Here is a 26059-nt window from a genome sequence, read left to right on the forward strand (position 1 = left end):
TTGTTTTATTATAAAGGTGGTTGATATTAAGATTCCATCTTATGGGTTTGTTTCTGGGGTTTGCCCTGCCCTTGTTCCTACAGAGTATATATATATATATATATATATATATATATATATATATATATATATATATATATATATATGTATCCACACACACACACACACACACACACACACACATACACACACACATATATATATATATATATATATATATATATATATAAATATATATATATATTTTTTTTTTAAACTAGTAAGCAGACTAAGGGAATGTATGCAAATTTGACAATTATTTGAAGAAGGTGCATAGTTGGTTGATTGAGCAAGGGTTACGTATTAATTAAGATAAATATGGAGTCTTGTAGTTTGGTAAATCAGCAAGACTGCTGTATGTTAGTGAAATGCAGATTTTAAGGTAATGGACTGTTATAAAGACTTGGAAATTGCTGTATGTAACAATTTAAATTTTAAAACCCAGGCTTGGCTATCACAATCTATAGCAATAAGAGTAGTGGGAATAATGTTTAAGTACTTTTCCTCAAGAGATATTGCTTTTTTGACTAAACTATTTGTGGTATATGTGAGACCAGTGACATAATCCAAATTTGCTGGTTTCTACTTAAAGTAGATGTGACATGCTTATTCTAAAAAGTATACAGTGATAGTATACTAGAAGAATCTTCATCCTTAAACATCTTTCATATAATTTTAGGTTACAGCATAGAGGTTTTAATTCCATTAGTTATAGGCATCAAATAGGCATCAAAGAGGTACATTATACATTGCTTTTAAGGCTTATCATGATGAGGAGATCTGCATGCTATTGGATATTGACTTGTTGCAGTTTTAATATATCTCTAGGGTTGGAGACTACACTTTCAAAACTGATAAGTGCAGGACTAAATCAAGATATTGCCTGTGCAATAGGCTTCCGTTATTTATATATATATATGTCCCCTTCACTTGGTCGACTTTTCACAAAGTCGACTTTCATATGGCCGAGACCATATGATAGCCTTTTGAAAAGCTGACCATGGGAAACTCTATCTCCGTACAGTGTGGAATGGGAAAATTTCCCTCTTCCGCACTATAGTGCGATCTCAGAGTTGGTATATTTAAGTTACGGGGGGTGGGGGGGTCAGAGCCCCCCCATGCGGTTTGTGAGGGGGCTTCCCCCCCTACTAACAGTTTAAAGGTAAGTGTTTGTTGTGTTTTTTGTGTTTAGTTTACATGGTCGGCTTTCTAAAAGTTGATCATATGGTCTCGGCCATATGAAAGTCGACTTTGTGAAAAGTCAACCATGTAGAGTAAACCGTGTGTGCGCGCCAAACTGACTCCTTAGCAGCATTCAAAAAATTCTTTGGATAAATTCATTGTGCAATACAAAGAGATAGGATGTGGCACAGGCGCAATAAACATGCAGACAGCACAGGAGGGAGCATGGAATGGTAACAAAATATGAGAGGAGTTCAACCTACAAAAAACATGAGGTTTATTGCAAAGCTTTCAGGAGATACCTTCCTCAGTGCTAATACATCACAGTTAAATTATACGGTTAAATTGCACACAATCACACACGCACACACGCACACACGCACACATGCACACACACACTCTTTTTTTTATTGCTATTCTTTCTTTAAAAGAAAAAAAGAAAGTGTGTGTATTTCTACCTCTATAGTGTTTAAATCTTTCTCTGAGTACATAGTAAGTGTCGGTGCATGTGGTCATGTTCACCTGTGTTTTTTTCTGGGTATCATGGCTGATAGGGGCAGAGGCAGTTCTGAGTTCAAGAAATGCCTCAATTGTGAATGAAAGCTTCCAAATTCTGATGGGCATTCTCTCTGTGTTTACTCCCTGGGCCCAGTGCACTTACAGGAAGATTGTTCTCTCTGCCATAACTTCAGTCACTGGGCCTTGGTTGCAAGAAAAAAAAAGTTAGTTTTGAAAGGTATATCAGAATCTGCCTTTGAAGAGACCATCTCTGGTCATGACTCAAAAATCAAAATGGATGTTTCATCCCTTTTCTCATCTTCATCTTCTTCGTAGGTTGAGAAGTCCAAGAAAAGCAGTCGATCGCTGCCAGCTTCTCCCTCGGCCCTGAAAACTAAAAGGTTTAAACCATCAGTTCCCCCTGCTTTTGTAGAACCCATACAAACCTTACAAGATTCTTCAGTACTGACCTCCTCCTCAGTGCTGTCAGTTTCTTCTTCACAGGTGCCAAGGTTGTCGGAACTTATCCAAGGCTGTCTGTTTCTCCAGTGCTGATGTCTTCGGTGCCAGCTGAAAGTGTGGAATTTCATTCTTATATCATCCTAGGACCAGATACTCCCCTTCCATTGACCTCTTTGCTGGTCAGTTACCTAGCCCCTTTTTGGAATGACCTAGATCCCCTTCTACCCAGTCTATTCATTCCAGAGCCTGACTGAATCATATATGTTGCGATTGGTAGATCAGGTCCTGGCGGTAAGGGGGTTTACACCTATGTCCTCGATTCCAACTCCTTCTGGTGCCGGAAGCTTTCCTTCTTCAACTCCAACTAGTCTTCCTCCTCCAACCTCCATTGAGGACTCGGAGATACTGGCTCCAACTTTCCCGGTACCGGCTGTTTTGGTTTTGGCTAAGTCTTTATCTCCGATACCGAATCCTACCTTGAGTTCTTCAGCCCTTTTGGGGCCAGATATGTCTCGGGGTCATGGCTACATTGTTGGCTCCAAGGGCAGGACTCAACTCCAGTTTTTTGTAGCCATCCCTACACCTTAGGATTTTGGCATGCATTAGCTCGACCCTGGCTTTGGCCTTGGGAGCGAGTGTTTTTTTCAGAGTGGGAGGGGGAACCATGGTTCTGACGCAGTCTCCTTGGTTTTGGGCTCCCTTCCTTCTTTGGGGGACCAGCTTTTCAGGCCATGGAGAGGGCTCTGTCCACTGTGGGCATTCAGTCAGCTCCATCCCAGATGGACAAGCGTCCTGCCCCCTCCCCCTTGTCCATAGCCTCAACCAATTCCAATGCCTGAACAGGGAGCACCAAAACTGCAGGAATCACCTATACAGGTTTTGTCCTCTTTTGACACTTACCCAGATTGTCCCACTGAAGAGGTTCCTTAGGAGAGGAAGTGTAAGAGGAAACACTTAGATTCCCCAGAGGAATCCATAACAAAGGACACTGATTACAATGAAGAGGAGGTTTCCCCATGGTCAACTCCAGAAGACGTCTCCTTTGGAGACATCCTTGAGATCCTTAGGCAGAAAGGTGGCTGGATGTCCCAAACACCCTCTTCAGAGGAAGCACTGTACCTGCAGGCCTTTGGCATTCATCCATCTACCTCTTGGGTTATTCCACTTGCTGATGTACATTTTTGTACTCCTCAACAATCCTTTTTGAGAAACCAGAGGAGTGGGAAAATGTGGTTCAAAACATCCCAAGGGCCTTTCCAGGACACACATGGCAATATCTCCCACAGGGGCAGAGGGGAAAGCTTTAATGAAAGATGCTGTCCATGCAGCAGAGGTGGTCCGCAAAATCAGGATTCCAAGGATATGTTTCCTGGTAAACCTTATCACTGCTCCTGAAAGAAGGCCTGATTACCTTCCTCTGGAGACAGTCATGGACCATTTATCCCTGCACCAACACACCTGGCTTCAGATAACTTTGGATGTTTGAGTGCAGAGGATTATAACCAGAGGCTATACCCTTTCTTCTACCTCCCCACTATGACATGAAAATCCCCAATGTCAGTCAAAGGGAACCAGCAGTATTAGAAATGCAAAAACTGCTAGAAAAAAAGAGTCATTCAGTAGATCCTGCCAGCCAAAGATAGAATCTGGAGTTTACTCAAGATTCTGTTTAGTACCAAAAAAGACAGGGGACTAGAGAACAATTTTAGATATAAGTGTTTTGAACAAATCTGTTTGACAGACAAAATTCCTGATGGTCATGGTTCAGTCTATTCTCCTGTTTCTAGGGAACGATGATCAGATGTGCTCGATGGATCTCCAGGATACATATTACCACATAAAAATGGACAAGCACTCCAGGAAATGTCTCCACTTTTGGCTGCGAGCCAGTCATCATCAGCTCATAGCTCTGCCCTTTGGTCTCACCACAGCCCCCAGGGTGTTCACCAAATGCATGGCAGTAGTAACAGCTCACTTAAGACTGCAAGGATTCTGGGTGTTTCTGTACTTAGATGACTAGCTCATTACTGCTCTTACCAGGCATCTTCTAGAACGAGCAAGAGGTTATGTTCTCCAGACCTGCGCCAACCTGGGAATTACTGTAAATTAAGATAAATCACAATTGATTCCAACTCAAATTTTAGAGTTCATAGGAGTGATTCTAAATGCTAATACTTGCATAGCCATCTTACCTTATCTAAGACTGTACAAAAATCAAGGCCCAAATGCAAAAATTATCAGAAACAGGACAGTAGCTGCACGACTAGTTCTATAAGCCTTAGGTTTGATGGCTGCGACCATATTGTTAGTTCTCCTAGCGAGATTTCACATGAGATTTTTGCAGTGGCTTCTAGCATCCCTGTGGTCTATAATGGATCAACCAATGTCAGATCAGATTTTGATTTTCAACTGTTGTAAGAAAGACCTGGATTGGTGGATTCATTCAGAAGAAATTTTTCTGGGCTGCCCCTGGTCCAGTGTCAACCCCAAGCCATAGTGACAATGGACCCCTCACAGATGCAGTGGTGGGCACTATCTGGGCAAGTCTGTCCTAGGCACTTGGTCCCCTATGGAGACCAGCTTGCATACTAGTGTTCTAGAGCTGAGGGCAGTGCTTTTCACATTGCATGCCTTTCAAAAACTGCTACCCCCTTGGGAATGCTTGCAGTTCAAACAGACAATAGGTCGGTGGTTTGGTACATCAACAAACAAGGAGGAACCAAGTCTTACCCCGCTTTGTTGAGAAGCTCCCAAATTTTGGCAGTGGGTGATCTCTTCAAACTGCATTCTAATAGAAATGCATATTCTTGGGAGTTCTAATGTGATAGCAGACAAACTGAGCAGATGCATTCTCCTGCCTCACAAATGGTCTGTCAATCCCAAAGTGGCAGAAAAGATTTTTTCATCACTGGGGCCAGCCTTGCTGTGACCTATTTGCATCTCCCCTAAACAACAAGTGCAGCAGCTACTTCACCCTGCCCCCCCCCCCGATCCCCCCCAAGAGACACCCTCCTGCTCAATTGTCTCTCTGGACTCTTGTATGCTTTCCCCCCAATCCCTTTAATTCCTCAATTTCTAAAGAAAGCGATCAGATTGAAGAGCAAGGCAATCTTCATTGCTCCCTTCTGGCCTTGACAGATTTGGTTCCCTTTTCTTTGGCCCTATTTGTGTCAGTGATCATGGACTCTGGATCCAGATCCAGATCTCCTATCCCATTCAGAGGGATTAGTTCACCCAAACCTTCAAAACCTCAAGCTCACAGCTTGGCTCCTCCAGTTCCATTAATTGCCAGGCATAATCATCTATCTTCCCCAGTTCATAGGATTCTTTTGATCTCCCATAACTCTTCCACCAGAAAACTCTATGAAGGTAAATGGAAGAGATTTTCCTGCTTGGTTTGAGATAACAACATTGAGCCCTTCTCCTCTACTATCGACAAAGTCTTAAAATTTTTAGCTTTGTTCTTTGAAGCAGGAACCTCTTATTGTACTATTGTATATTTCTAATTTTCATAATGGATCTGTCTGTACCTTGGGACCTAAACTTAGTGTTAGAAACAATAGTGAGTCCCCCCTCTGAGCCTGCTGCTAACTGTGACCTGAAATTCTTATCTTGGAAAACTATATTTCTGGCAGTGATTACTTCAGAAGAATCTCAGAAATTTAAGCCTTATCTTGCAAACCACCATATTTCATTTTTCAAAAAGACAGGGTTTCCTTGAGAACGAACCCTTCCTTTTTACCAAAAATGGTGTCAGAAATGAATATCAATCAGATAATCAGTTTATAAGTATTCTTTCCCAATTTTTCAAACAAAGGTGAATACTGCTGGCATTTATTAGATATTCATAGACAACTGTGCTACTAGCTTCATAGAACAAAATACATAAGAAAATCTGAGCAACTGTTTGTTTCTTTTTCAACTACCAAAATGGGCAAGCCAGTCACCAAGGTTACTTTATCTAGATGGCTAAAAGATTGTATTTCATTCATATACAACAAGAGGAAGGTTGAATTATCTGGGCCTGTTATGGCACACTCTACTAGAACCATAGCTACTTCAGCAGTTTTTCTTTCCATGGCTTTCATGGACAATATTTGTGGAGCAGTGACATGGGCTACCCTCATACCTTTATCACTCATTACAAATTGGATTTGGTTTCTAGGGGAAGAGCGTCATTTGGTTCTATGGTGCTAAGGAATATCCTTCCATGAGTCCTCCCGAGATCTAAGGTAGCTGGGGACTCTGTCCCATCTGTCAAGGATTAAATGAAGATTGACAACATCAGATAAAGAAGTTGTGTACATACCATAACGTTCCATCTGTACTGTTCATCTTCACTTATCCTTCACTCCCCACCCTCCATTCCCCTTCCATTGAGGCCTCTTGGTAGAACGAATAATGGTCCTAGTGATGCATTCTTCCATATATGGCACCAAATATGGTCTCCATAAAGGTATTATTGGGATTATATTTTCTGTCCTTTTCTATCTGTAAACTCCAGTTGAGGTAATTTGGGAAGGAGCATTCTGGGTAGGACTTAAGCTCGAGAGTTTTTTGGTTCTCACAGGCTGTAATAACGGCTGAGTCAGTTCCAATATTGAAAACAAACTCATTTGTCAAGGATAAATGAAGATGGACAACACAGATGGAACTTTATGGTAAGTACATAACTTTTTTGTTGTTGCTGTACACAATAAACATAAAATCTTAGAACACACAAATGTAGCACTCATCCACACTGAATAGCAATGGTCACAGGTGCACACCATTATGCGTTGTAACTACTGGAGTACCATTGTGAAATCATGTGTCTGTCACATCACTGTCATAGGTAATTTCCATTTACAAAACTGGTGTCCCTCATTATATAACAACTGATCTGAAGCACATGCACACATATGGAGCACTGCTACATACCTGTGGGAACAGTTTGCCTCAGTAAATTTGTGATAAAGAGCACCAGCAGTGATCTGTTCAGGTCACACTTTACGTTAGTATATATGCTGCTGGTATAATCTGTGGAAATAACAAATTTTAATGTATATACACAGCTTCTGTCAGCATGGCCATATGTTACCTAAAAACACAATGTAAATAAATTCTGCACAGATATATATTTACTGCATGCTACCTATGAAAGCATATGTAAATCCCACAAATGAAGTAATTACTCTGAATGTACTATCTACACCACAATACACCCGAATGCATCAAAAACTCTGTAAGGCTACTTAGGAAACAGAGTGGCACCCTGGCACATACTATATTAAACTACAAGCTCTGACACAACAGTATACAATCTACCTCATCTGGCAAAGTAAAATGTAACCATGGCACCATGTCATATGCTCACAATCACATATATAGAGTAAACCACTGTATAGTCCATTGCCTGTGTGACCTTTGTATACACTTATACTGTACAGATGTTGATGTGATAGCTCAACCAATGCCAGTGCTGTAAGATTATTAACACATAATGTCAAGCCTCAAACAGGAACACAGACAAGATCTGACAGCAAGTATGCAATGCACACAATCCTTGCAATTTCTGTTTAATGCAAAGTATGATAGAGGTCATCATGTAGGCAGTGCAAACTAGAAATGCACGTACATATGTGTAAAAATACAAGGCCAGTGACATATGAGCAGTTGTACAAAATGAAATATCTAAGCGACATTATGACTAATGTAGTGCCCAGAAAATGTAGAAGTGATTACTTAACTAGTAGTGTTTCATGTTTATTAGCATGTGCTGTAGAATAATGGTAGTAAAAATTACTGCTCTTACCAGGCATCTTCTAGAACGAGCAAGAGGTTATGTTCTCCAGACCTGCGCCAACCTGGGAATTACTGTAAATTAAGATAAATCACAATTGATTCCAACTCAAATTTTAGAGTTCATAGGAGTGATTCTAAATGCTAATACTTGCATAGCCATCTTACCTTATCTAAGATTGTACAAAAATCAAGGCCCAAATGCAAAAATTGTCAGAAACAGGACAGTAGCTGCACAACTAGTTCTATAAGCCTTAGGTTTGATGGCTGCGACCATATTGTTAGTTCTCCTAGCGAGATTTCACATGAGATTTTTGCAGTGGCTTCTAGCATCCCTGTGGTCTATAATGGATCAACCAATGTCAGATCAGATTTTGATTTTCAACTGTTGTAAGAAAGACCTGGATTGGTGGATTCATTCAGAAGAAATTTTTCTGGGCTGCCCCTGGTCCAGTGTCAACCCCAAGCCATAGTGACAATGGACCCCTCACAGATGCAGTGGGGGGCACTATCTGGGCAAGTCTGTCCTAGGCACTTGGTCCCCTATGGAGACCAGCTTGCATACTAGTGTTCTAGAGCTGAGGGCAATGCTTTTCACATTGCATGCCTTTCAAAAACTGCTACCCCCTTGGGAATGCTTGCAGTTCAAACAGACAATAGGTCAGTGGTTTGGTACATCAACAAACAAGGAGGAACCAAGTCTTACCCCGCTTTGTTGAGAAGCTCTCAAATTTTGGCAGTGGGTGATCTCTTCAAACTGCATTCTAATAGAAATGCATATTCTTGGGAGTTCTAATGTGATAGCAGACAAACTGAGCAGATGCATTCTCCTGCCTCACAAATGGTCTGTCAATCCCAAAGTGGCAGAAAAGATTTTTTCATCACTGGGGCCAGCACAATGTTAAAATGCATCTACTTTCAATGTATACAGCAATTTGAAAAGATGCTGTTCTTCCAATGCATTCAGTCCATCATCATGCTGCGATTCCTGGTAGCAGCTTACTAGACTGTTAGGAGATAAGACAAAAACACTGGGAATTAGACTGGGAATCCTAATAGGCCTCAAATCTACAAGCACAGCGATTCCTGGACTTCATAAATACTAACACCATTGGCAAAATGGTGACTATGCCAACTAGAGACTCCAACATACTGGACCTCGTGCACACAAATATGGGAAAACGCTGCAACCCCCAATGTCTCATCCTCAATGGTAAGATCTGACGATAAAGCTGTCTCCTTTGAAATCAACTCTGTGATACCATTAAAACCAGTAATAGTTAGGAACTATTCCAAGCAATATTACCTTTTATTAAGTGATGGTTTGTCAAAATTCAATGCCCCTCCAAACCCTGAGAACACAGCAGCCAATGCCGAATTGCTGTCAGAAACTTTGTAAAACCATGTCAATGGCTGCAAAGAGGATGCTATACCTACCAGAAGTAATTCCAGAACTAACCCCAGAAGCCACCCTGGTGGCACCCCAAATTAAATAGGATATACAACTAAAGGAAAAAAAATATGGCAAAAATCAGGAAGAGTAATTCCCACAAAGATAAAAGCTCTGTCATGAAATAAAATAGGTAACTAAGAAGGCTAATTATGTCAAGCAAAGCCAACATTGAAAGATAGTCTCCCAGATGAAAGATAGGCCTTTTTCAGCTATGTCAGAAACCTCAAGGTCAGCACATAGCAATGTGCTGAACTGGTGATTAATGGTGCCACATTCACTGAGCCTGGTGATGTAGCAAACCTATTAGAAGATAAATTGAGTTCAACCTTTAGCCCATCTCACCCGTAACAATATCCCCAAATACCCTGAAACATAACCCCTTGAACTAGAGAGCATGTACAGGCTGTGCTTGCTAAAGCCAAGAACTTGGCCTCACTGAGTCCCGATAACATCCCAAGTGTCTCCTGAACAGTCTAAAATACTTATACTTACAGACTTATGAAGACCCCTGGAATCATTGCTTAGCTATAGACTTAAAACTGGCTTTGTGTCACATTAATGGAGGACTGTGACAGCCATCCCCCTTCATAAGGGAGGACCTTCAACAGATCCTGGAAACTACAGACCCATTAGTCTGACTAGTCTTATTATTAAAACCATAGAAAGAATTATCATTCAAATTATCAATAAGGACATAGGAGAACTTCAGAAACTGGATCCATCCAGTTTGGCTTTGTCAGAGGAAGGTCATGCTTACTGAATCTAGCTGACTTCTTTGAAAAGGTCTAAGGACATGTATGAGGGGAAAACAATGCATACTGCTTACTTAGATCTAAAGCATTTGATACAATACCCCACTCAGGCACTGTCAACAAACTTAGGGAACTAGGTATAACCCCCTTATAGCATGTTGGATAGCTAGCTGGCTCACTGATATGACCCAGAAGGTTAAAACTGGTGAGGCCACCTCCACAAAGAGGCCAGTCACCAGTGGAGTCCCCCATGTCTCTGTGCAAGGCCCACTCTCTTTGGCATCTACTTCTCAGATGTGAAAGCCAATGTCAAAGGCCTGTGACTAACCAAGTTTGCAGATGAATGCAAATCGGGTGCAGTCATTAAATCCCCTCAGGATAAGCGCACCCTTCAGAAAGATCTAATACAGACAAATGCTTGCTGCCAAAGCCATGGCTTTGAAACTCAATACCATGAAATGCATTATAGCACCTTTTGGGAACTCAGCCATCCATTATGACTATGTCATCAATAAAATACCCTTAAAAGTTCATTCACTAGTCATGGATCTGGGAACTCATGTAGATAGTAGCCTAGCTGTTGACCAACATGTGTCCAAGGTAGTAAGAAAATCCTTCTATGTTATTCAACTTGTAAGTAAGGGCATGGCTTCTAGGTAGGTCCAGAGAGGTCATCATGGCACTGTACTCAGCCCTCATCATGCCCATCAGAGAATATAATGCCTCCTTCAGTATGTACCTGACCAGACACATGCAACAACTGGAATGTCCACAAAGGTTCCTTACTGGAAGAATACAGGGAGCAAACACAATGTCCTAACATTGATCACCTCAAAGCCCCATTTATTTTACTTGATCTCACACAGACTTTTGAGAGGTGATCTTTTCCTGACATACACGGCATTCCTGGACCGTGTCTTGATGAACCTTTTGCACACATACAAAACAAACAGCATTTCTTATACTAGATTAAAAGTCTTAAAATTTGTTTATGACATAAATAAGCCATGTTGGAGATATAGATATGTTTCTCAGAGTATTCCCATTCTTTGGAACACTTTCCCCATCCATGTGAAACAGAGTTCCTTCCAAACCCTATTTAATTACAACCAACAAAAAACAATAGATTAGTAATTGGAAATTCACCCCTGGTCTGGCATCTGTGTCTCTGATGGACAGTGGCAGTCAGTAAATCACTCCATATTTAATTCAAATTTGTCTGCCACATTTGGGGTGCATGGCTAAGCTTATAAGTTCTAGTAATCGTTAGGCTAGTATACACCTGTGAACCCTGATTTGCACAAACATAGAAAGTGACATTATCAGTAACAGACTACAGATACTTAAATCATAATGAAATTGTTCACAATTTTTTTATGTGCATAACCCTTTCCCTAATTAAAATCTTAATTGCCATCAACATAAACACACAGAACTAATTTCCTGTATGTAGCCACTAATATTAGTACAAATAATGCACATTATATGCAGTTCATCATAGCTCCTATCTGCAGGTAAACAGCCTTGCTGGTAATGCAATGACAACACGGTTGTCATACAGTATTCATTCAGTGTAAAGTGATTAATACCACTGTTCTTACTGAATATACAATCATGCATCAGTACTCAATAACGTATCTCAAATATTGCATCAGTACTCAATATGTGTGATAAGTAACTGAGTACTGTTGCATGACTGCATATTGTGTGAAAAGCAAAAGCAGATATGGGTCAGTTTTTAAAACATTTACCGTCTGTATGATGACAGAATGGGTTATTGTGCTGAAGGCCTTTTCCAGACCAAGCTATGCCATGTGTAGTGCATGGCCACTATCTCTTGTCTCTGTAACTCTTCTGAAGAAATTTACTAGATTCAAGAGACAAGATCTACCCTTCACAAATCCAGATTGTTGGTGGTAAAGTGTAATAACCTTCTTTAGTGGTAAACTATGCACCCAGACATTAATTGGTTCAGCAATGCCCACATTTATGGGGACATGATAAGATGAAGTATTTAGGTGTATGGATTAAAACTGATTCTGTTATGGCATATGGATATGTGGGGAGTCATTAAACAAAATACATTCCAAAAACTGAGAAAGCTCTTGATTATGGGTATGGATAGTAAGATACAAGTGCTGAAAATGTTTTAGTCCCTTTAGTTTTATATACGCATCGGCCATATTTTTATCAACCAGAGGAGAAGATGTGAACAATAAATAATAAAGAGTTGAAAGAATTTATTTGGGAGGGGAAGAGGGCAAGATGTAAGTGGGGTAAGCTGATCCTTCAATCAGAACAGGGAGGTTTAGACTTATCTGATTTGAATGGATATTTTGGAGCTATGCAGTCAAGGCTCATATATATATATATATATATATATATATATATATATATATATATATATATATAAAAACACAAGCAGGAGGTTATTAATCAAAATATAAAAGGTCAATGATGAAATGGGTAAGTTCAAGAAATAAGGAGAGATTAGGATTTTGGATGCAGATCCTTAAGGAAAAAAGCCACAATCATTCAGAATAGTATATAAATAAATTGCAGGAAGTATTCTAAGAATTAAGCCAACATGGGAATGGAGAACAGAGATCTTGCCAATAATGATGACTGCATGTAGAGGTATAGAAAATAGACAAGAGGGGTGGAATTTACTGGAGAAAACTGACAAGGAACCAAGATAGTGGGAGCAAATAGCCAGAGAGGGAAAGGTAATAGAGTGGGATGAGGCCAAATAGAAGTTTGGACTGTAGATTTGAAACTGCCTTTCCTACCTGTGACTGATATTAGAGTTTTGGGAAAGAGAAAAGGATAGAGAAGTGCTAAGTGAAAGACCAGCTCTGGCAGAGTTTTTAGTTGAGTCTAGAACAGGAGTTATTGTTAGAAAATGGACAATAAGTATGGCATATAAAATATTGCATGATAATTATAAGAAACAATCAGAGGAGGTTGGAAAAGATTGGGAAAAGAGACTGGAAAAGCAATTTACAAAACAACAATGGATGGCATATGTATGGCTCTCAGATATGTGACAAAGTCAAAAAGGTTTAAGATTTCTTCTTGGAAGTGTTTACTTAGGTGTTTCATACATCAGACCTCAGAGACTCTTTCCTCAGGTAGACAGCAAATAGAAAAGAGAGAGGTAACTGGAAAACATGTTTTTGGAAGTGTAATGAGTTGGCAAATTTTAAAACTTCCCTACATGGTGCCCTTTCAGAAATGTTAGTTTTTGCAAATGCCTGTAACTAAGGAAATTCTTTTTTCAGCTAGGCCACAGGATTTGATTTGCCCAGACATACTAAGGTCTTACTAAGTTTAATACTATTGCCTGCCACAAAAGCAATTGCTAGAAAATAGAAATTAAAATCTAAACCAAATGTAATTGAAACACTGAATACTGTAAAGGAGGTAAAAGAGATGGAATTTTTAGAAAGGGGAAGGAGGAGCAAATTACACAGAAATATGAGAGCAATAAATGCAGAGTAATGTTCAGAGGGAAACATTTTTAAGTGAAGACCGGAACTGAGCAAATTGTATAATTCTGGAGTGAATCATCATCGTCAAAAAGAAACATATAGCTAGGTAGCTCACCTTCCACACCGAAGGACTGTAAAGTGCAATATACAAACTGTGCAATAATTCAGTCTATTTATAGATATGCTGCTATTGTTTCAATTTTACTTTGACAATATTACCTTCATATTGTTCCTTGTCTTCCTTGTATCCTGTTCTGGGATGGGTGTGGTCACTGCTGTCCTACTTTACTCACTAATTGCTACTTATTAAATTTCTACTGTGATATTTTATTAATGTTTCTCTGTCATCTGTTTCCTGCATTGAGAATGAAGCATTCTAATTTCGTTCAGCTACAGTGCTGTGCAGATCTGAATGACAACAAAGTTTTCTTTGACTTTAATACATGAATATGGTAAATGTTCATATAATTTGTTTTCTTTTTTTGTTAATGCATGTGTGCCTATGTCTTAAGTGATAATTTAATAAAGGTGTTTAAAAACAAAAAATGTATAATAAGATTCCCGATATTGTATTTTACAAGGTCAGTTATGATACATTTCATGACTGTCTTTAGAAAGGCTTGTAAGGCTGATATGTCTACAACTACCAGGGTGGGTTGCAGGGTCACCATTATGGAGGGGCATTACCACTGCAGTGCATCAGTCATCAGTTACAAAACCAGTAGTCAAACTATGGTTAAACAGTTTACCAGTAGTCAAACTATGGTTAAACAGTTTAAGGTGTGTGCTCACAAGGGCACATTTAACAGTATAATTTAAGCAATCATGTAATCTGGCAGTTGTCACAGAGAGTTAAGGCTGGGAGCTGTAGATCTTGTGATATAGGGTTTAATTCCCTCAGTCCTCATTTACCTGCTGTGTGACCTTAAGCAAGTTACTTAACCAGACTGTGCATAGAAACAACTATAAATTTGGACTAATCTCCTGAGTGGTTCTGCAGACTGCAACCCTAGTAACTACTTATGAACTAGGTATATTGTCAAGTCCCACAGAGCAGAGGTGGGGTTAATCATTTTTGCACCTTGTGCCATCCCTTGATCTTGGAACCCCCCAAAAAAGCTTTTTCCCAAATTTGAAGAAAGAAAGACTCTTTTTTTTTTTTCTTTTAAACTGTTTCAAACTGCTTGCTCCATTTGTAGCAAGCAGTTCTTACAGTTTATACCACACACAGTATGCTATGGTGCTCAATGTTGACCACAAATGCAGTACAGGGATATGCACTAAAAAGTTATTGGAATCAGCTGATTGCATTCCCTAACACTTTCTGCTTGGAGCAGCTCTCCCCTTCACTTCACCCTAGCTGTGCTACTGCTATGGAGGAAATATTTTGGCCTTGGTTAGCACTTTTGGTAAGTGATAATTGGCAGAGTAAAGGATTCAGATATTTCAAGACTTTGGATAGACGTCTCGGGGTGAAACTGGCATTAAATTTGTTTTTGTAAGGGTATTGACAATGTCTATTGTGTCAGAATCAGAGGTGTTATTACAAATAAGTTTGTAGCAGTGTAGTGTATTGTTTCTTAGTTTTCTAACATAGCTAAAGAACTATTTGTAATTAGCTTTGGCTACACAAGGCTAGTCTACAGTTATAGGAGCCTTTAATGGATCTGATAGTGTTACTTAGGCTTTCTGTAATGTTTTTATTATTATCACTAAGGAAAAGAGGTTTTGGATCACTAATAAAGGAATCTTTTTCTTTTGTTGTATAGTTTATTTATGTTGGTGGACAACCTTTGACTTTTATTGCTTACTGTTGTTTGTTCTACATTGACTTTTATTGGTTACTATTGTTTGTTCTACATTGACTTTTATTTGTTAGTGGAACCATTTGCTTGCACCACACTCTATTTTTGTATTTTCCTTTGTGGTTGTTTTTAAATTTCCTATGATACTTGGTTCTTGTAGGGACTGCTAGCTCTATCCATCTTTTCTAAATGGTATAGAATTCCTTAATGTGGTTTACCACTGTATCAAAGTCTGAGAGGCACAGTCTTAACTGTATTTTGATATTTTGTCTTAGAGTAGATTGAGGTTGGCAAATTTGCAGTTAAAATTCAGTGGTGTTTGTTGTGTAGGCCTTTTGGAATTTAAAGGAGAAGACCTCAAACTTGTGGTAAGACTTCTCAGTGAAATGTAATACCAGATGATACCTCAAAATGCACGCACTCGAGGCACTCCTCAGTATGGAGAAAATCGATACATGTGCAGTAACAGAAACCTGGTTTAAGGCTCCAGAGAGCACCCCAGCACTACCAGGCTACAACTCATACCATACATTTCGGCCACAAAACCCAAACCAAAATACAAAAGGTAGGGGTGTATCCATATTCATCAAGGAAACCCACACCTCCAGGTTAGTGGCACAGCACGATGCTTCAGAGATCATCCACGTGCAACTAACAATGGGCAAAACTGCAATTCAAATTGTAGCTTGCTACAGATCACCCACCATGTCCCAGGAACCCCATTCTGTGTTCCTGGAAACACTGGGAAACATAAAGGTCCTACCAAACACCCTAATATTGGGTGATTTTAATTATCTAAACATTAACTGGGAGAACTACTCAAGTACTAACTCCCTTGCCCAACATTTCTTAGAATTTATAAACTCAAACACCCTGGTTCAACTGGTCAACACTCCCACCAGAGGTGACAACATATTGGACCTGGTCATCACCAACATGGGCGACCGGTGTTCCACACTGGAGGTCAACCCCTCGCTGGTTAGATCTGACTATAAACAAATCACTTTGGATATCCACATTTCACCACACCCCTGGACAAGAAAACCACCGTGAAAAAACTTTTCAAAAGCAAACTTCACGTTACTTAAGACTGAGGTGGAAAGTTTCAAAGCCCCCATGCTGAAGGATAACGCTGTCCAAGCTGCAAAATTCTTTACTAATGCATTCTATGGGCACCTACAAGAATGCATGGATCATGCCATCCCAAGCAAAACCAAGACTCACTCCTCCAAGAAAAAGAAGCCAGTCTGGTGGACTCCTACCACAAATAAAAGAGTAAAATCCCAAGAAGGGAAGACATCCCTGATCAGTATCAGCAAGAAACTACGATCCCTCATAAAATCATCCAAGGCGAGCTTTGAAAGAAAAATTGCCAAGGACTCCAAAGATAACCACAAGGCATTCTTTAGCTATGTCAAGAATCTAATTGGCAATGCTCAGATCTGCTCGGAGTTAGTGCAGAATGGCACAAAATACACTGAACCAACCGATATCGCCAACATCCTGGCAGACAGGTCCAGCACAAACTTCACCCCCCCCCTTTCACCCCCAAGAGGGCCCATAACCATATCAGAAGAATGTAGAGTCCCTGAAATCACAGACACTCAGGTTAAAACATCCCTCTCCAAAGCCAAAAACACAGCATCAGTGGGACCGGACGATGTCCCAGACTGCGTCCTACATGAGCTCAAAGACGAACTAATCCCTCACCTAAACACACTGTTCAAACTCAGCCTCTCCACAGGCTACGTACCCATAGAGTGGTGCACAGCAGCAGTTATTCCACTCCACAAAGGTGGAGCCACAACAGGCCCTGGGAACTATCATCCTATAAGCCTGACTAGCTTGGTCTGCAAGGCTATGGAGCGCATCATCATGGAACTCATTAACAGAGACATTGGGAACCTCCAAACACTGGACCCTACCCAGTTCGGCTTTGTTAAGGGCAGATAATACCTTCTAAATCTGGTGGACTTCTTTGAGACAGTTACCAAGGCTATAGATGAGGAAAAGGTGGTACACACAGCCTACCTAGACCTCGCAAAGGCCTTTGACACCATTCCCCATTCTGGTATTATAGACAAGCTCACCAGCCTGAACATAAACCCCTACGTCTCAAGATGGGTTGCCAACTGGCTCATGGACAGAACCCACATGGTGAGAGTTGCAGGAGCTAGGTCCAACTCTAAATCGGTTACAAGTGGAGTTCCCCAGGGCTCAGTCCTAGGACCCCTCCTGTTTGGCATATACTTCTCAGTGGTACAGGCAAGCACAGGAGGACTATGGCTGACCAAGTTCGCAGACGACTGCAAACTAGGGGCTATAATTGACTCTCCGGCTGACACAGACATCCTCCAAAAGGGTCTCACTGAGATGGATACCTGGTGTCAAAATCATGGCCTCAAGCTAAATGCCAAAAAGTGCATAGTCATCCCCTTTGGAAAAAACAAAGTACCCACAAACTACCAAATAAGTGGTAGTCCCCTAAATACGGAAGACGTAATAAGGGATCTGGGGACCCAAGTAGATAGTAATCTCACCTTTGATAATCACATTGCCAAAGTGGTTAGAAAATCCTTCTATGTGGCCCACCTAATCACAAAAGGGTTTGCATCCAGATCAAAACAGGTCATTGTGCCCCTCTACTCATCACTCATCAGACCCATCATAGAGTACAATGCCCCATTTGGGATGTACCTTAAAAGACACCTGCAACAGCTGGAAAGACCACAGAAGTACCTCACCAAGAGGATCACTGGCCTCAAACAGATGCCCTATGCAGCTCGACTGAAGAAATTACAGCTGTACTCGGTTGCATACCGCCTACTCATAGGTGATCTCTGCTTGACATACAAGGCCATGTCCAACCCAGAATTGATGGACATGCTCCAGCTAAAGAAAACCTTATCCCCGCAAGCCACATGCTTTAGGGATCTAAACCTCACCACAACAATAAATAGGACGTGCTGGAGGGATAGATTCCTGTCCCAGAGACTTCCCATGCTTCGGAACAAGATCCCAATCTACATTAGGCAGAGCTCCTCGCTAACACTCTTCAAAAGAAATCTTGACGAGTGGATGGGAAACAGAAAGTTTACCTCGGGGATCACTTCAGTGGCTCTGCTGGACAGTGGCACAGGGAATTAATGTAAGGGGGCGGCGAAACCCAACACATTCTGGCTAGGCTTATAAATGCCTTCGGGCAGATAGCCTAGTACATACCTATGAACCTATGAGTTGTGTAAGAGTCACCCATCGTAAGAAGAATGAGCTCAAGAATGTTATGTCCTCTAGTAGGTTTATTTACCAACTACTCAAGAGAATTTTGTTTATTAAGTATAAACAATTTTGGGCATTTCTCATATGACAGGTATAAGTGTCCCAGTTTTTTGAAAAATAGTTAATGCCACCCAAAATAATGTTGTTTTTGCCAATAAGGAGATACTTTAGAACACTGGGGAATCTTACATGGTCATTTATTATTATTTATTTATTTTATTTTACATTTGTTAACTGGGATAGTCCAACTGGATACATGTCCATTTTCAGTGGAGGTGGGGAGAAAAGCTCTAAATAAACATTTATACAAAATATACAAACTATACTAACATGTTTCTACTATATACAACAAGATCATATTAATGAGCAAACATTATTAAGTCATTGGCAAGAACATTTAAAAAAGATCAAAACATATACAAACAATATTAAGGTATGCTAACTCTGCAGTTACATCATGCATCTGAAAGGGGTATTGATAAGACTGTGTAGTCCTATCAAGTGTAAGGCAAGAGATACTGCAGTAGTGGAGTGGGACTGAAGTTAGTCTGGTGTGGAGCAGGGACATAACCATTTGTTGTTAAGATGGCTTTTGATAGATATTTTAAATTTGGTTAGAGAAGATTCCAGGGTAATGGATGAAGGCAGGGTGTTACAAAAAAGGTGTTGCGTAACAAGCTATTAATTGATAATTAATTTTCACTAGAGTGACCCATAGTTTGGTGAATTCAGTTTTTGGGTCTCTGAGGATTTGCCTGGATGTAATATTTCCTTGACAAACATGGAAATTGCACCACAGTTGCCATTTGCTCTGAAGATATGGAAAGTGCAAAGCTATCTCTTTTTACATTAAATACAAGTCTCAGTAACTGAGCAGATACAGATGTTTTTCAAATGCAGGAGAGCCACTTTAAGTGGTTGTATTTCAGGAATGATATCTTAGTTATTCTGGAAAGTCCTTCAATTGGACTCTGCCTAACAAGGCACTTGGGGCAGCAAATGCTTTAGCCAGTAAAAGATGTAAGCCTTGGAATGAGAGGTGCAGGCCATCCTTAGGGAAGAGTACTGGACTGTAAGCATCTCATCCCATCCTAACACATACTGGACCCCCTGGAATGGCACCAGCTCTTTAACTAATTATTGAATCCAATTATGTTTTTCTCTATATGTAGGTATCACTCAAGATGAAAGCAGGATTTTATTCAGAACTAATGTTTTACCTGCAGATGGCACAGTGGTGCAGCGGTAATGTTGTTGCCTCACAGCAAGAGATTCTCTGATTCAATTCTTGGCTAGGGTGCTGTGCGGAGTCTGAATGTCCTCCTTGCATTCGTGTGGGTTTTCTCCAGGTGCTCTGGTTTCCTCCCATGTTCAAAGACATGCATCTGGAGTGTTTCTCTCTGGGTCTCCGCTGAAAATTGGCTTTGTTCCAAGTCGGACTTTCCCAGTTGGCAAATGTTAAATAAATAAAACAAATAATAAAATTTGTAACATGCGTGGAAAGTTCTGACATGTCTCTCTGCATGTCTCTTAGAGATTATTGCCTCATATTTTGCATAAACTGACAGCCTTTGGCCCCTGTGCTATGTGTTACTGCTGTTTGGGTGGGGGTGGGGTTGGGGATGGGAGGGGGTTGGAGCCAGTAGAGTACCCATTGAGTGAGTAGCACAGCCAGAGAAGTATACTGTGAAGCCACGTACAATTCAGTACTCTTTTATTATGGTTGGTACATCACACAGCTGTACTTTCATAGAATGCAACAAGATTAATAAGACATGGCACAATTCGCAGGAATGTGTGCACTGGAGAGATCTGGGACTTGATCAAAAATCCAGTGTTATGTATATTGGTGAGAGAGAATCACAGAAAAATGTACAAATATGGTTATGTAGATAACTTTACTGAAGACAATGAAAACAAATATGAGTACACAATCATGCATAAAATGGATACTGAAATGAGAAAGGTTTGTGTTGAAAGCCAGCAAAATACTAAGGTAAACATAGCTAAGGATATTGATTACAGGGATGCTATCATCCTGCCACTATATATATGGCAAAGGTGATACTAAATGGAGCATTGTGTTTGGTTCTGGCACCAGATAGAGGAAGGAAGACTAAACTGATAGGTGGTGTGCAATCACAGTTGCCAACATGGTGAAGGAAACCTAGGGACTTTGGTATAAAAACTGACTGTAATACCTACTATATCTTCACTGGAACTGAAAACAGTAAGTGGAGCAGTAACCTGTGGTACCCCATGGTGTTAGGAGGCAAATATGAGAAATGAAGATGAAAAGGTAGGTGGAGGGAGAGGTGAACAAGATCACAAGTGCAAGGAAGAGAATTCATAATTGCCTTAGGAAAATAATTAATATAGGGGGTCTGCAAAGTATTGTTGGAAACAATGGTGGAGTGCACATTGTTGTACTCATTCTCTGTGACATACAAGATGGAAGATAGTGTAGGGGAATGAGAGAAGCAACTGCATTCTACAACACTCAGATGAACTTGATAGACCACAGGCCTTTTTCTGTTTGCATCTTCATGTGTATGCATTTTTACAAACATGAACTTAATGGTGCTATTAAACAAAATAATTTATTTTATTAGAAAGCAAGAAAGTCATAGCAGATGGTGAGAATTACCTTCAACGAGGAGAGCTGAATGACAGCTCGACGTATGAAAAGTTGCAGCAGAACCCAACAAAGAATTTTGCTTTGGAGGATGGTGACAGGTGTGCAGTAAATGTTTTTTTAATATACTGGGAAGGCAAGGAAAAAGTATAAATAAGCCAGGAGACAGATGGAGGCACTTAACTGATGTTCATTACATAATGATGAGAAAATAATCTTACATCATAGGTTCTTGTTTAGCTTCCTAAAGAAGAAAATTACAGAAATACCTGTGAAAGCATTTTAACAAAACTGAGGAGGGAACTCATTATGTGGAAATACATAATACTGAAAACAATAAACAGGGAGAAATCAAAAAACTTTAATATAAAATAGCAGGGAAGGTGGAGGGTAGGGGTCAACCCCCTTGTAACACACACCTCCCTTGTTAATTAACTCTGTTAATAAATAATGTCATATAATATCTCACTCTGCAACTAGTCTTGGTAATTTGAGTTTGAGGGAAATGTTTTCATTGAATTGTTTTTCAGTAAACATTGCTTCAGGCTGATGAACTTGAACTTGAACTCACAGCATGCAAGAAAGGAAATAAAGGACTGTGCAGAGCCTTACAGGTGATCTAGTACACAGAAAAGGAGTGGATAAGAAGCTGAGACTGCTGAAGCGTGGCATGACTTGGGGCAGAATGAATGAAACCCTATATACTTGACTGTTAGTAGCTCTTGGATGGCGAGTGATAAAGCTGTATTGCCTTTCTGTGTACTCACGTTTAGTAACAAAGGATTAGAGGGCTACTGTGATGCCATTGTACAAATGTAGGGAAGGGGACTACATCCGGGAGTTAAAGGTCAGTTTCACTCCCACTGTCGATAGGAAAGCGAGAGTTCCATTCAGAGTAGGATAATTAAGTTTCTAGACACATATGGTCTTGTAGATAGTCATTATCATGACTCTCTGTGTAAAAGGCCACAGTAATCTATACTGAATCCAGTTCTATAGGCCCTAGCTGAAGCAGACAAGGAAATTTCACTAGATATGTTGCAGTTTAACTTCTGCAAAGACCAGTACTGTAACTATGGTGGGGTGAAGGGGCAATTGTTCCAGGTAAAAGCTGTTAGGAGCACAATCAGTAGTACTGAAAAGTTGCATGCTGGGTACAAGTGAAGTACTGGGATCAATTTAAGCAGCTTCAGCTGCTAATGCAGCTGGTTAAATGAAGTTTACATGAATGTGTTTAGCAGCACTGTGAGTTAATAACTGTAGCAAAGATCTTGTATAAGCTCCTTGCTACAACTGAGAGGATTTTTTTTTGTCTCCAGTTGCAAAAGACCTTTGACTTTTTTTTTTTTTAGTTCACAACTCTGGGTTGAGGGCCTGCCCAGAGTACCAGCTGATCTACCTACTGCTCTAGCAAGGCCTTTTTTTTTCTGGATACTGACAGCAACACTAGTGATACATGTGTGACTTGAACTGGAAATAGGGATGGACAGGACAAGGACAGCACTGGTTAAGGCAATATTTGTTTGGTGAAATTAAAACAGTAGCCATTGTGGGATGCTGTTAAGGGCCTTTTGGTAATGCTGGTTCTGTTTTTCATTTTTTTTTGTTCTAGCTAGAGTGGCACCAAGCAGGATTAATCAGTCTACTGCTGATACTAAGCTGTAATGAGTAAATCAGTCTACATAGAGGCCTAGTACAAATACGGCAGTGGGTAGATAGATGGGAATCAAGATTTAATACAATAAAATACAAAGTTATGTGCATCAGGGAGTGGGACACACTAGGAAGAAATGGTCTAAAGGAATATGACTAGGAAAAGTAAATGAGGGAGGCTATCACACCTAAAGTCAGGACTGGGCTTTTAATCAATGCATCAGTGTATTACAGTAGAGGAGCAGAATCTGGTGTTTGGATCAAGTACACCAAATATTATTCCTTTGTTTGTAATGCTGATAAACCTGCACTTGGAAAAATAATGTGCACAGGGTTTACAGAGATTAAGACATTTATGATGGTAAAATATATGTAGAAGAAGGTACTGAGACAGTATTATGGTCAATAAGACACTGAAATATGAATAAAGGCTGAAATAAATAAACCACTTTGGACTTATTAATACTAAAGGATAAAGAAGGAATCAGAGAGACCTAATAAACTTGTTGCATTATTAGAACTCAAGTGCGCATGACGGATGGGTATGAGGAACACCCAATGAAAAAGGGAGGACTCTGGTGGCAGCTGGGCGATAAAAGTTTCATGTATTGCTCAAATAATTGCTATTTCTTGCATTCTCTGGAAGACTAACAGAGATAAATATAAGGGGATTTTATTATGAAAGAATAAATGTAAAGGGAATAAGAACAGGATGGGTATTTGCATAGGAGCTAGCCATAATAATAACATACACGATACAGCACAGGTTACCATCTATTTTGTTGGGTTTGTATTTCTGTCTTGATTCTTTCTTGATTCGGCATTATCAGCATACTTGTTAAACTTGTAACACTGCTCTGCTGAACCTTGTCAACCCCAGGAATGACATGTTTCAATTGTAATGAACATTTTCCAGTTACCAGATATAAAAAACAGAAACAAAGGAAAAGTGAACAGATATATGGAAATATAATCCAGAAATATCCACAAGAGGGAGCCTGACGCCAGAAATATTTACTAGCACAAAAAACTTTTTGTACTATTAATTACTACGCTGGAGAAGAGTAGAAAGAGTGACTGCAACAGATGTATTAAAATATTTCTGATGCAGTGACACAGGTCTATAACAAGCAAGCTCAGTCACTAAAAGCAACTGTAAGGTATTATTCTCTCAAATCTGGATAAGGGTAATGCTTGTGTCCATCTTGGCTGCAGGTATGTAGTGACTTTACTTTTACTTTATGATTTGTTATTGCTGAATACACTTCTTAAATGCACATGGGCCATTTTAAGTGTACATGCTACATGCAAGCAATGGAGAAGGGCATGAACACCACGGGTGTGAGGGGTATGTGTTTTGAATATGACTTTATAGGCTCCAAGCGTGCAGAAAGGATGAGCCTGATTAACTTACAATGAAGAGTATAGGGAAGCATTCTCAAAGGCTTTTACTTTTTTGCCTTCTAGCCTAAAATGCTTTTACACTAACTAATGTACTATAGCTATATTTTATAGATGATCACTGAAATGAGCCACCACTGATTTAAGGCGATGCAGAATAGCAGTGAGCTATAGGCTAGTGGACAAAGAGCCTTTGGCCTGCCTGCTGTGCCCATTACTCTACTCGGTGAGTAATGAATGGCTGCTACTTAACCAATAGTTGGCTTCTTTCCACTTCATGTAGGCCTACATACCCTTTGTATTTATAAATTCTCTTACCATTTCTGATTCAATTGATTTCACAGGAAGTCGACTTCATTCATCCAGAAAGTTCTTAATGAGGATAGCACTATTTCTGCACAATGCACGCTATGTATTCTTCTGTTTTTTTTTTGCATTCTTTGTTTTTACTCATCCTTTTTTTAGAAAGGCATATTCCAAGGTTTAGAGACCTTTTTTAACAGAGTACCAAAAGTCATGCTTTTTACTCTTGCAAAAATTTTCAAGTACCGGGGTGACATTGTTTTAGTAATGCTTGTGATACTTGGATATGCACGTCTAATTCAAATGTATTGGTTATATTTGTCAGTATAATAATCTATAAACTTGTTCATGTTTTCATGGTCCATACCAGAAAAATTAAAGTTGCAATGACACTGATACCAAAAGATACTTTCCCAGTGATGTGCCAAGCAAAATGTGTCTGATTGGTGCTGTATGGCACTGGTGTTAGGGGCTGGATACTCTTGGCACAAACCATTTACAGTTAATTTCTCTCTACATACTGGAAAATACCTAGAGTATCAACTGTCTTCATCTTTTTCTTAAGGTTGCACATATTAATCTTTTTTGAGGCAAGAACATTATGGCAATGGGACAGCTACAGAGCTAACACATAGCTAGCAGTTAGAACATGACTGTGTTATTAGCATTGGTATGTGCTTTTACAATAAATGCAGACATTTGTACTGTTAGCCTTCACAGTTCTACCCCTAACTTCCTAAAACAAGTCACTCATGAAAGCTGAATCACTTGGGGGGGGGGGGTCACAGTATAACAGCTGCAGTGTCTGAATTATTTCTGCTATGCAGCTCCGTTGTGGGACTTGTTTGTGTTGCTTGAAGAATGATGATGAAGGGAAAATCCACATGGTTAAAGTGGCGGTGGTGGTCATTCTACCTGTTAACAAAAGAGATGAGTGGACATTTCGATACTGCTATAACAAATTTGTTTGTTCATCAAAAAATAACTTTTGATACTTTAAGTATCACTCACGCTCAATTCATCATATTTATACTGCAGGTGATTTAAGTCTTCCATTTTCTCTGATATGGATCCAATGACAGCTTCTTTCCCAGTCACCTATGCCAGGATGACAAGTTCATGGTGTATCTGAAGCAGTACATATATAACACATATTGATATCTACTTGGGTCCCCTCTGCTTTTCAAGAAATGCACAAACAGCATTGCTGCTGGGCAAACACATTTGTTTATTCAAAGTATATGTTAGTTGGGGTAAGAAGGCTAGTCTAAAGATCTTTCTGAGATTTGGCATGGGCCAAAGAAAGTACAAACATATATGTGTCC

Source organism: Protopterus annectens, chromosome 1.part2 (assembly GCF_019279795.1).
Source record: "Protopterus annectens isolate FY-2018-M chromosome 1.part2, PAN1.0, whole genome shotgun sequence".
NCBI classification, from domain to species: domain Eukaryota; kingdom Metazoa; phylum Chordata; order Ceratodontiformes; family Protopteridae; genus Protopterus; species Protopterus annectens.